The sequence below is a fragment of the Zonotrichia albicollis genome, chromosome Z (genome assembly GCF_047830755.1).
Source record: "Zonotrichia albicollis isolate bZonAlb1 chromosome Z, bZonAlb1.hap1, whole genome shotgun sequence".
In the NCBI taxonomy this organism is placed as follows: Eukaryota; Metazoa; Chordata; class Aves; order Passeriformes; family Passerellidae; genus Zonotrichia; species Zonotrichia albicollis.
The window spans coordinates 4,310,650-4,321,178 of record NC_133860.1 but is presented as its reverse complement, the minus strand read 5'-3'; positions in this window follow the sequence as shown (position 1 = coordinate 4,321,178).

Sequence of the window (10,529 nt, the reverse complement as noted above, 5' to 3'; positions counted from 1 at the left end):
TTATCCTGTTGGTATTTTGGATATTTACTCTTTGCCTTCTGGCATTTGAGTCAGCTTTTTAATATTCTATAGTTTCACTATAATTTATGTCTCCTTTTGGATGGCATTTAATCTGAGAAAGGAGAACATTTACTGGCTCATTAAATGACTAAGGCTGGAAATTAAGAATGTTTTCATCTGGTCTCTTTAATGCATTTTTATATAAGCCACAACCATGCATTTTGTAACACACTAGTAAAAAAGAGTCTTATTTACTTATCCAAAACACTGCAGCATTTTGCTGCTCTTAATAAAGTAGAAGAAAACACCTTTATTTTTACTTAATTTGACATGGAAGATGAACACAGATATTTCGCTTAGAAACTACTTCTACATCAAGCTTCTTAGAAAAATATCTGATATAGCCTTATTTAGGAATTACCAGTGATTGAAAAGATGGACACAACATTCAGGGCAATATACACTGTCAACTCCAGGCCTCTAATGTATGGTATTAGAGTTTCTGAGGGAAAGAACATGATTATCAATTATTTGATAATTCTGTGTGTAAGACATAACTTCATGATTTTCAGCATCTCAAAGTTAGTCAACACAAGTTGATAATAAAAGAACCATTATCATCTAAGGGTTGTTTTACCACTAGCTCAAACAAGGCTGGAGACAGTCTACTCTATCACAAAAGAACCTATCAACAGTTCCTGCAAAAGTGTCTTTGGATATTGTTCCATTGGGAGCATTTTGTAGATTAAAGAAAAAGAAAAAGGCAAAACGCATTCTGTATTATCATGGGATTGACAAATAATCATTTAAGGCAGCAATTTTATGGTTGCGTTGGGTTTTTTGAGAGAAAGATCTCCAGAATAAATTCTACAAGATGCAGGCAAATTGAACTAACATATTTTGCCTGAAGTTGGTGTTCAGTCAGGTGGGATTCAAAAACCTCAGTTACAAATGTTATTCATCTCCCTGATTCCACATGCAGAAGCTCAGAAGTCATTTGTTTTCCATGATTCCAAATAAGGAAGACAAAATGAAACAAGGACTAAAAAATTTAGTGCTTATGAGGCAGAATCCAGTGAAAAAGAGGTGGAGAACAGTAAGACTACAAAGCAACAAAAAGAATCTGGTATGTAAAAGAACAGGAGAAGAAAGGAGACAGTGGGATGTTTGTGAATTGAATTTCTAGGAAAGGTAATATAAAAGTAAGATGTGTGGATATGTCTAAAACAGTAGAGCCTCTTTGGGAAGATTAACTTTAGTCACAGATAACTAACACTGGCATTGCTTTTATCTGTTGTGCCAGGATGTTTCTGGGAATAGCAGGGCACCTGAGGTGGATGGAGCAGCTTCCCACTGCTAATTCCCCCTTATGCATGGGTGGAGAAAAGACAGGAGTACACTTTTTACACCGAGGCTGTGTTACACACTCGAAATATATATATGTATATATGCATACTTTGCATCCAGAGCTGTGCAGACTTGACAGGTGATTATTAACAGTAAAATGCAATGAGCTTGCTTTAAGCCTTTTGTAATTTACCTTAAAAAACTGTTGCTTATTGCTACAAGGAAAAGGACACAAAAAAACCTGGTTTCTGTTACCTTTTTGAAAAATGTTCCCAATCTATTTAGTGCCATATTCCACAGATTTCCCCATTCCTGAGCAATAGACACTTAATCTGATAAAATTAACCTAATTTTTTTGGACCAAGCCTATATCCCCAGTATTCATTGTGGACATAAAACATAGAGCAGCAGTGAAAAGTAAAACTGATCTAGATAAAATTGCAGTGGGCAGAGTCTTAAAAATACAATCCTAAATTCATCCTGATGGAATGCACATGTGGGAATAGGTAATTAAATAGGTGACTACTAGTGCCTGCATCCCTACCCAATGTCAATTAGGCAATGTGAAATATAGGTGCCTATTCTGATAAAGACAAATTGCAACAGATGACAAAAAGATGGAAATTGTTCTCAGTGATTATGCAGATTCCTGGAAAGCAAAGACTTTAAGGTCCTGATGGACCAATTCTATTTTCCAACTACATTGCTAGATTTTTCCCTCAAGTATTGTCTGTATTTCCTATCTCTAATTTATACCCAGTACTTTAAAAATACTCATTATAGTTTCAGTATACTTTGAGTGGTCGGAGACACTTACAAATAATAGGTAATTTTCTTGTACATAATATTGTCTAATGCAATTTTGAATTTTGCTTTTCTCATTAACAGCTTCAATAAGAAGCTCATAGCAAATATACGTTTGTTTATACCTTTGATTTGTTCTGTTGCTTTTACCATATATTTTCTAATGCCAAATATTTCTAAGTCCATAAATGCATTTATTAAATTGAATGACAGAGGAAACCCCTGATTATCAAAAAGGAGTAAAAACATCAAAGGCAAGCTAGAGTGACTTAACACGATACACATTTTACAGCATCGATAAAATGCATATTAATTTGTGGCCAGCTACTTGAGAGCCAAGTTCAATAAAAAAGCCATCTGGTGCACAGGATTCTGCACAAGCCCAAACAAAACTGATCTTTGAGGTCCTGCAAAGGCACCTACAGAGCAGAATCCAGATTGCAAATTTAATGTTCATCAACAGACAGATTTTCAGGGCTGTGAGTGCAAAGTTATATTTTCTCAGTACTCTTTTGCATTTCATTTTTAAATGACAGATACAAGCAGCAGGTTTGTTATGAAATTACCTGCATGTGCATGCAAACTTCAAAAAATATTTTACTATTTTATTTTTGATTTGAGCATTAAAAATGCCAGGCTGTTTGTTGATTGGCTCCTATTTGCACACATTTTATTTGCATGTGTGAACTTCCAAACAGCCAGCCACACTGAGAGCTCAGTACAAAAAAAATGTCTCAGAGGTCTGAAAAATTAAGTCTCTGTTGAGCACCAGAACTGGTATGATTTGGGCAATTTAACAATTTTTTTGCAATCTCACAATTTGAGGAAGACTTCTGATGAGAAATAGGAGAATTTGTAGCCTGTTATTAATCCCATTATCTGGTTATTAGCTGGAGATTGATTATGCATAAGTTCACCAAAAGAAAGTTTTGTAAGTATTCCATATTTCTGAATATTAAAATTGTTTTGTATGTAGTATCTACATTGCATACATTGGAAAGTATGTGTCCTTATCTGAGCAGAAAAAGTTTTTTTGAGCATCATGAAGCTAACACTAGTCCTTTAAATCTCATACCACAAACAAATTTTTCTCCCCTGCTCATTTTGAGAAATTGTAATCTGAATATCTGAATCTCTTATTACCCAATTAGGCATGACTCCTGGGATTTTCCCACCAAACAAAAATCTCAGTAAACTAATCAGTGCTGTGGATGTGGCCTAGAGGTGACTGAGATCAGTTGTGAAATCTGTGTAATCCAAGGTGCAAAATGTGCGCTTCATCTTACATGTTGAGTCCTGGGCATGTGCATTCTCATGTGAGCTTCTTTCATAACTGCAACCTGAATACCTTCCAGCATGTTAACCTAGAACTTTGCTGTATGCAATCAGGAAGAATAGGTACCTAATAATGTTCAGCATCTGTTTTCCTTGGTGTGTCATTAGAACTACAGCTTATCCTTCTTTATACTCATTACTGATCTGAAATGACTTGTCAGGCAGGGCTAACTTCTTTTCTTATTCTAAAAGGCAAAATAAAAGACAAAACCAAAGCAATTGTGTCTAAACAATTGTTGTGGTTACTGTAGAATTGTCTTACATGGAATGAAGAGAGCAGAATTTTTAGATCTGTGAATACATCTGAGACAAACTCTGAAAATTAAGGTGAAAAAACATTTTATCTTCCGGTCCAACAATTTTATGCACTAGGGAATACTTTAAAGCCTCAAGAACAAGCACTTGAGCATTCCTGAAAGTTTTTGGCCCCTTCACATCTGTTAAATTGTGAAGCATCATGGAGCTTGGTTGGTGCATCGTAGGTCAATCACTGGGGCATGTTGCAGTTGCAGTAACTCACAGTTACTTTGCAGAAGGTAATTTGATGCTGTTATAAGGTGATGGAATTGATTGATCTAGCTGTGTCTGATGTTTTCGTGATTGCTTTTAAGTACTTCAGCAGAACACACAAATAAAAAATTATTTTCTACTTCAGCATTTCAGAATTTCTGTTGTCCCTGGGAGCCAACATCATATCTCTGTATATCTGTTTATATGTCTGTATCTGCATAGCTGACTCATTGCAAATGAAAAACCACAATAAATCTGATTTTTTTCAGGTCTAGTTTGTGGGGGGTGGAGCTTAGTGCCATGGGGTGTGGCTAGGTTGCTATTCTATACCGTTCTCATCATTACTGGGGGAGTTGTCCCAAGGGAAGGAAAGTGAGCACCCCCCTCCGTGGGGAGAAGTGAGCTATTTTGTTCCACTCTCCTCAGCAGGAAGATTGTTGCAGATCCCATCCTCTGGTGCTGCTGCCCATCCTCTGCCTGTCCCTTCAAGACGTGGGTCTAAGATGTGGTGTTAAAAAGTGGTAACGCAGCTCCAAGATCTGCTGAAAATCAGCACCAGTGTGGGAAGTGATGCATGAAGCCAAGCAGCGAGTCCAAGACCAGCCAAACCTGACCAGAGCCAAAAGGAGCCAAGCTGAGCCGAGCTCAAGCTGCTGACCCAACGGGAGCTGAGCAGAGCTGGGCAGAGAGGTCAAAAGCAGCAGTGCCAGAAGCAGCCACTTGGGATTGTGCCCATGTGAAGCCAGGTGCCTCACAATGCATGCTATCCAGCTCTCAGGGGCTTGTCCTGCAACTCTTTCCCTGTCATGGGCAGGTACAGCCAACCACAGGAAGCAGCTGCCATCTTATCTTTATCCCATGGGTGATACGGACACAGGCCATGTCTTTATCCCATGGGTGATACGGACACATGGCCTCTGCCATCTTGTGTTTATCCCATGGGTGATACGGACACAGGCCATGGCAGGGCCCCTGCCATCTTGTGTTTATCCCATGGGTGATACGGACACAGGCCATGGCAGAGCCTCTGCCATCTTGTGTTTATCCCATGGGTGATACGGATACAGGCCATGGCAGGGCCCCTGCCATCTTTTCTTTATCCCAGCAACTACATGAAACCAAGCTGAGGTGGTGAACACCTCTCCTATATGTAAAACACCTTCCACCTTTGTATTAAAATTAATATTTTAACGAATTTTGCTTCTGTTACTATGTGTTACTTGTTCCTTTTTGCATTGCATTTAAGAAATTATCTCAGCTAGAGTCTCTACCAACAAGAGGACCTAATCTGGCAGCAGCCACATAATTCAATTCAGGTAAGCTAATTTTCTGCAGAACATAAAAATAACTTTACTTGCAAAGCTATTAAAAGCAAATTTGTCAGTTACACAGCAGCAGAGTGAGTATTACCAATCTCTGTCTGTTACTTTGCAGAGCAGCATTCTTACTTTGATCAAATAATTTAAGTACGCTTTGTCTGGAAAGTTATGATCAGAGAACTTGAGTTGGAAAAGCAGAAATTTAGAAAAAAGTAGAATAGCTGAAAAAAAGGTAGACTATATCAAAACAAGGAAAAAAGATATGTGTAAGATGATTTACTTGGTGTGGTGGTCTTAATTGATGTCATCTCTAATGGGAATATTCTCAAGTGAATAAAAAGGTCCTATAATAATGAAAAAATCACAGTATCACAGAATCATAAACATAATAAATAATGTTTATTTTGAAACAAAGACCTGTAAAGACACTTTATTTTCCATTAAGAATGTGAAATTATACTATGTATGAATGTATATTTTTGCATATAGAGATGAAACCTTGTTAAGAGGGTTCACTTGTGTTTCCCCACTTTGTACTGTGTTTTCTGCTGAACAAGAACTGGTTGTGTAGAGAATTGAAAAACATAATGGTTGTCTGATAGCTGTGCTGATAGTATAAAGTATCAGTCCCACACCTTTACCTGCGAAGAGTCACCCTAATTGTCCTTGTCCTTTATGGCAGGTGTTTGGAATTATATAAAAAGCCAAAGGATCTAGCATTGAGGAAACAAACGTGGATCTTCTATTCTAGGAGCAACCCAGCTTGGTTGTGCAACCTGCAAGAGGCTTCCTTAGCACCTGCTCTTTTATGGAATTTGTAAGGAAAGCAGAAATTACTGTTTTACTTGAAAGATTTTCCACACCTTATGGTTGCATAGGAAGGGTTTGGTCTTTCAAGATTAATAGTCTGCTGCCCTTGCTGTTCTATGCACCTAGTAGCTGCAGGATGATAAACTTCCCCAGTGAGATTTGTTCCTTCTCTGGTCCCCATGGAACAGAATAGTGAATATTTGTTTGTCTTCTTTTGGGTCATTGTGTGCAGAATGTGTGATATAATAGACATTTAAGTCTACGAATTTGTGCTGAGTTATACCTCTCTCCCAGAGCATGATAGGACTTCAAACAGGATCCTAAAATAAGGAAAGTGGGCAAGCTGCTTTTATCCTCTAATACCCAAGTTCTTCTTGTGGTATTTCCTAACCTGGTTGCAAATGTTCTCACTGCCCAAATGACCTTTCCATCATTTCACCTCCATTAGTCTTTTCCAGCACTGTAATTATCCAGCTCTGCCTTTTTCTGTTTGTTCTTATCTGTGTTATTTAATCTCCTTAATTCTTCTTTTGACTAGTTTGCTTTTTCAGAGTTATCTTTGCCTTTTCATTTCAAGTGAAATCAGAAATTCTGTCAAAATCAGTTGCACAGTCTGTCATAACACATTTCAACTCTGAGTACCAGATAAAAGTTCAAAGTGTCAGAACACTTTAAGGAATATTATGATACAAAGTAAAAGTTTAAAATCCATTTAATCAACATTTGAACATTTCCCTGCTTGCTTATGCTACCTAAATATTTACAGATTTTTTTTCAAAAAATACTTCTATTTTTTCTTACTTAGGACAGATGTGCTTTTTCTCGTGGTGATATCTTCTCCATCCTTGAAAGTATCCATGAGAAATACATTCATTAGCAGGAAATTAGAACTAGGTTTAATGATTTTTCTTTCACAATGAGCTCTTTTTGTCTTTTTCTCAAAGAACCTGTGACAACAGCTGGTCAAAGAGTTAATTATGCATAGAAGAAAAACAATTTTGGTCTAATGAAATTTATGGGAACATTTTCAAGTACATCAAAAGGGCTAATGAGGGATGTTGTTGAAAATCATTTGATGTATTATGCATCCCAGAAATGGAGACTACAGTCCATGAAACAAATTAATTAAAAAGTATTCATTTGTATTCACTTAAAACCACAAATAAGTACAAGTGAGGAGCAGTGACAACTATCTTAATGTTCATATTTTTATATACTGGGTGACGGGTGTGCACTGTTTAGATATTGGTGGACAGAGCTATGCCATGAATCCCTGATCATTTGATCTTAAGGTATTTAACTGTACACTGGCACATACAGGAAACTGATACAGAGTATGAGTTTTGTCCTACTTCAGTAGGACAAAAAATAACTACAGGTAACAGGAGCAGTCCTTCTTTTGTACCTTTTTTTTCCTTGTGCTGCAGTATTGGTTGGATGTATTTATTCTTCAACACTGTACTTTTAAGGGGTTTAAGAATGTGGCATTTTTCATCTCTGATGGTTTGGATTATTGCTTACACTACCTCAGGTATAATACTAGTGACCCAGAACACCTTAGATGCAAGATGCTATAGACTAGTACCATTCCTCTCTGAAAAGTCCCTTGGCAAGTTGTTCAATTGGCCTAAAAACTGCATAGGAAAAAAACACCATAGGAATAAATAATGTTCTTTATCATTGGTCATGAAGGCTGGGATGCTGAAGTACACCTAGTCTGTCACAACCCTCACCTGCTAGCCTTCAAATCCTGTTTCTGAGACAGTCATGTTTCTAAACACTAAGAACATGTAAAATTCATACTCCCTGGGATATGCATGATTTTTGATTCTGGAAAAGAAGCCAACATGAATATGAAGTCCATAACCTTCACTTTTCATGTAAGGTTTACAGTAGATCTTTCTAATTTGCACTTTCTAGTGTTTTATTACTGGATTTCCAATGACAAATGATGGTGTGGAATAGAGTCCATAAAAAACATTTCTCTGCCTTTAACTTTCAGTGCTGTAATGATCTGGTGTGCAGATCCGTTTTCTTATTTGGTTTCATTAACACAAAGAAAGCTGGCCTGTATTTTGTTTACAAGTAGAAAGCAATGAGTAATGACAAAATACTGCCAGCAATTATTTTGTCCAAAATAAATGGCAATGCCTACTGGGAAGAGGGCAACACTTTATAAGAAATAGAATATGAGTGCCATGATACTGTATGAGGAGATTTTCTGTACAATAGCAAATTCACTTCTGCATAAGAAATTCTGCACCAGGACCCCAAATTCACATTTTTACCGCCTGAAACAGCCCTGTGGCACTAGACTGAGACTAGCAATAAAATATGTGGACAAGGCTGCAGGTTTCGTTTATTTAATAAAAGCAGACTGTCACATGCTGAGAAAGCCTGCTGTCCACATCCGTCATTACCACTGCTTTGTAGCTCATGTAATTAGAATTTAAGGGGGATTGTCTACTGTGCTGCTTCCTTGCAGAGACCTAAATAACCTGCCATCCAAGATCTCCAGACTGTGCACCTGCGTGGATGTGGGCAGTGAGCAGGATAATCCCCTTTTGAACTAAGTGAAAATGACATTTCTCTTAGCTGAATTCAGGCCAACATGTGTTTTAGGGTTAAACCAAGGTGAGGTACAATAAAGATAGCATTATTCTGAAGGAATTTGTAGTCAGGCTTTCTGTTCCTTCTCTCTTGTTGCAGTCATTGAAACCCTCTTAGTCATCTTTAAGCAATCATCTAAATTAATATATGATAAATGATATTTTAATTCAGGACGCATTCTCCTTAGTGAATATGCACAGCAGTGCTCAGTGTATTGTTATGTATAGGAAGATAAAACCACCACCTGACATCAAGTGGTTTGGGACAGCATAATTACACCCTAGAAATGACATATCCAGTCCTTTACAAATTTCCTGTGTAGAATTTTGATCAAATTGTAAAGATGTGCTGAAACAATAAAGGAGTTAATGAGTAATTTTTTGCCTGGAATACACCAATATTCTCCACCATCATAACTTTAGAAATTCGCTATTGGGTAGGAAAAAATAACATGGCCCTTGCTGCTGTACTTTGCACCCAGAGTTAGTTACCCCAGATGTTCTAGCACTGCTTATGCATGGGAGTGGGAATATGTCACCTCTGTTCTCTGCCTTTGGTTATGCCTTGTGTGGCCTTCTGTGGGCGCGACAAGAAAGGGTCACCGCATCAGCAGTCTGCACAAGCTCAGAGGAATCAACCATCAACAGTTTTTGGAGTGATAGTTACAAAGAAATGTTGTTTGACATGTGCTAAGTAGATTAAATATCCTAGATTTTAGGGAAAAGTGTTGGTGAGATTCTATTTAGTAATTCATCTGAATTGGCTACATAGTCTTCCTGATCTTTACAAGCTGATGATCTGTCATTGACAGGGACTTAAGCATTCTATGCAATAGGAATGCCAGCTCATTTGAGGTAACATTATCTTCGTTACACTGTGCATTTTATACACGTGTTCATTCTTTTTTTTACAATAAAAGTATTTATGTATATTTACACATTCCATCAGTTTAAACAAAAGTCAATTAAAAACACAGGAAGTTGTGAAGCAGTATTTATGAGTACAACAAACCTTCTTATGATTTTCATAGGAGCTTTTATTCTGTAAATAAAATTGCATAATTCTTATTGGGCATCACAATGTTCAGCGAAAACTCTCAGAGCTATAAATGGAAGAATGCAACAAAATCAGTATACTCAGAGTTGTTTCCTAAGAGACTCCTAACAGTAATTTTTGAGTCATGAGGAGTTTATATTTTTGATAAATCTAACTCTGGTATTTTAGTATTCTGGAACAGGGATGGGATTTGAAAAGTCTTTTTGCTTCTATATTCATCCAGCACAAAGGCAATGGACAGATTCCCCTTTTCTTTGGCAACTTTCACTATTTTTCATAGGCAGTACTCCTAGACTCCCTTGTGATTATTTTTCTTTATGCTTTTTTCCATCCTGGAGACTGTGCCAGCTTCTATCTAATTTGTTTCATTCTATTGACAACAAAATATTCTCTGTTTTTTGATTGAAACATATTTGAACCAAACATATTTAATTCCTACCAACAACTGCAAGCCAAATTTCTTCCTTCAATTACATCCCACAAAACATTTCTCTGACTCAATTTTTGCTTCTTCCACTAACGAAAATAAACTTGCTCACGTTGACATTTTCTGTGTCTCAAGATATTTTAGGAGAACATTGACCAAGTCTGCTCTTTCTGTGGAGATGACTACATGCGTGTATTTCAAACTTTAACCTACATTAGTTGTTCTTCTCCATGGCTAGCAAGAGAGTAATTCTTCATGACTGAGAGAGACTCAGAGTGACTCACTGGGTCTCTCAAAGACATACTACATGT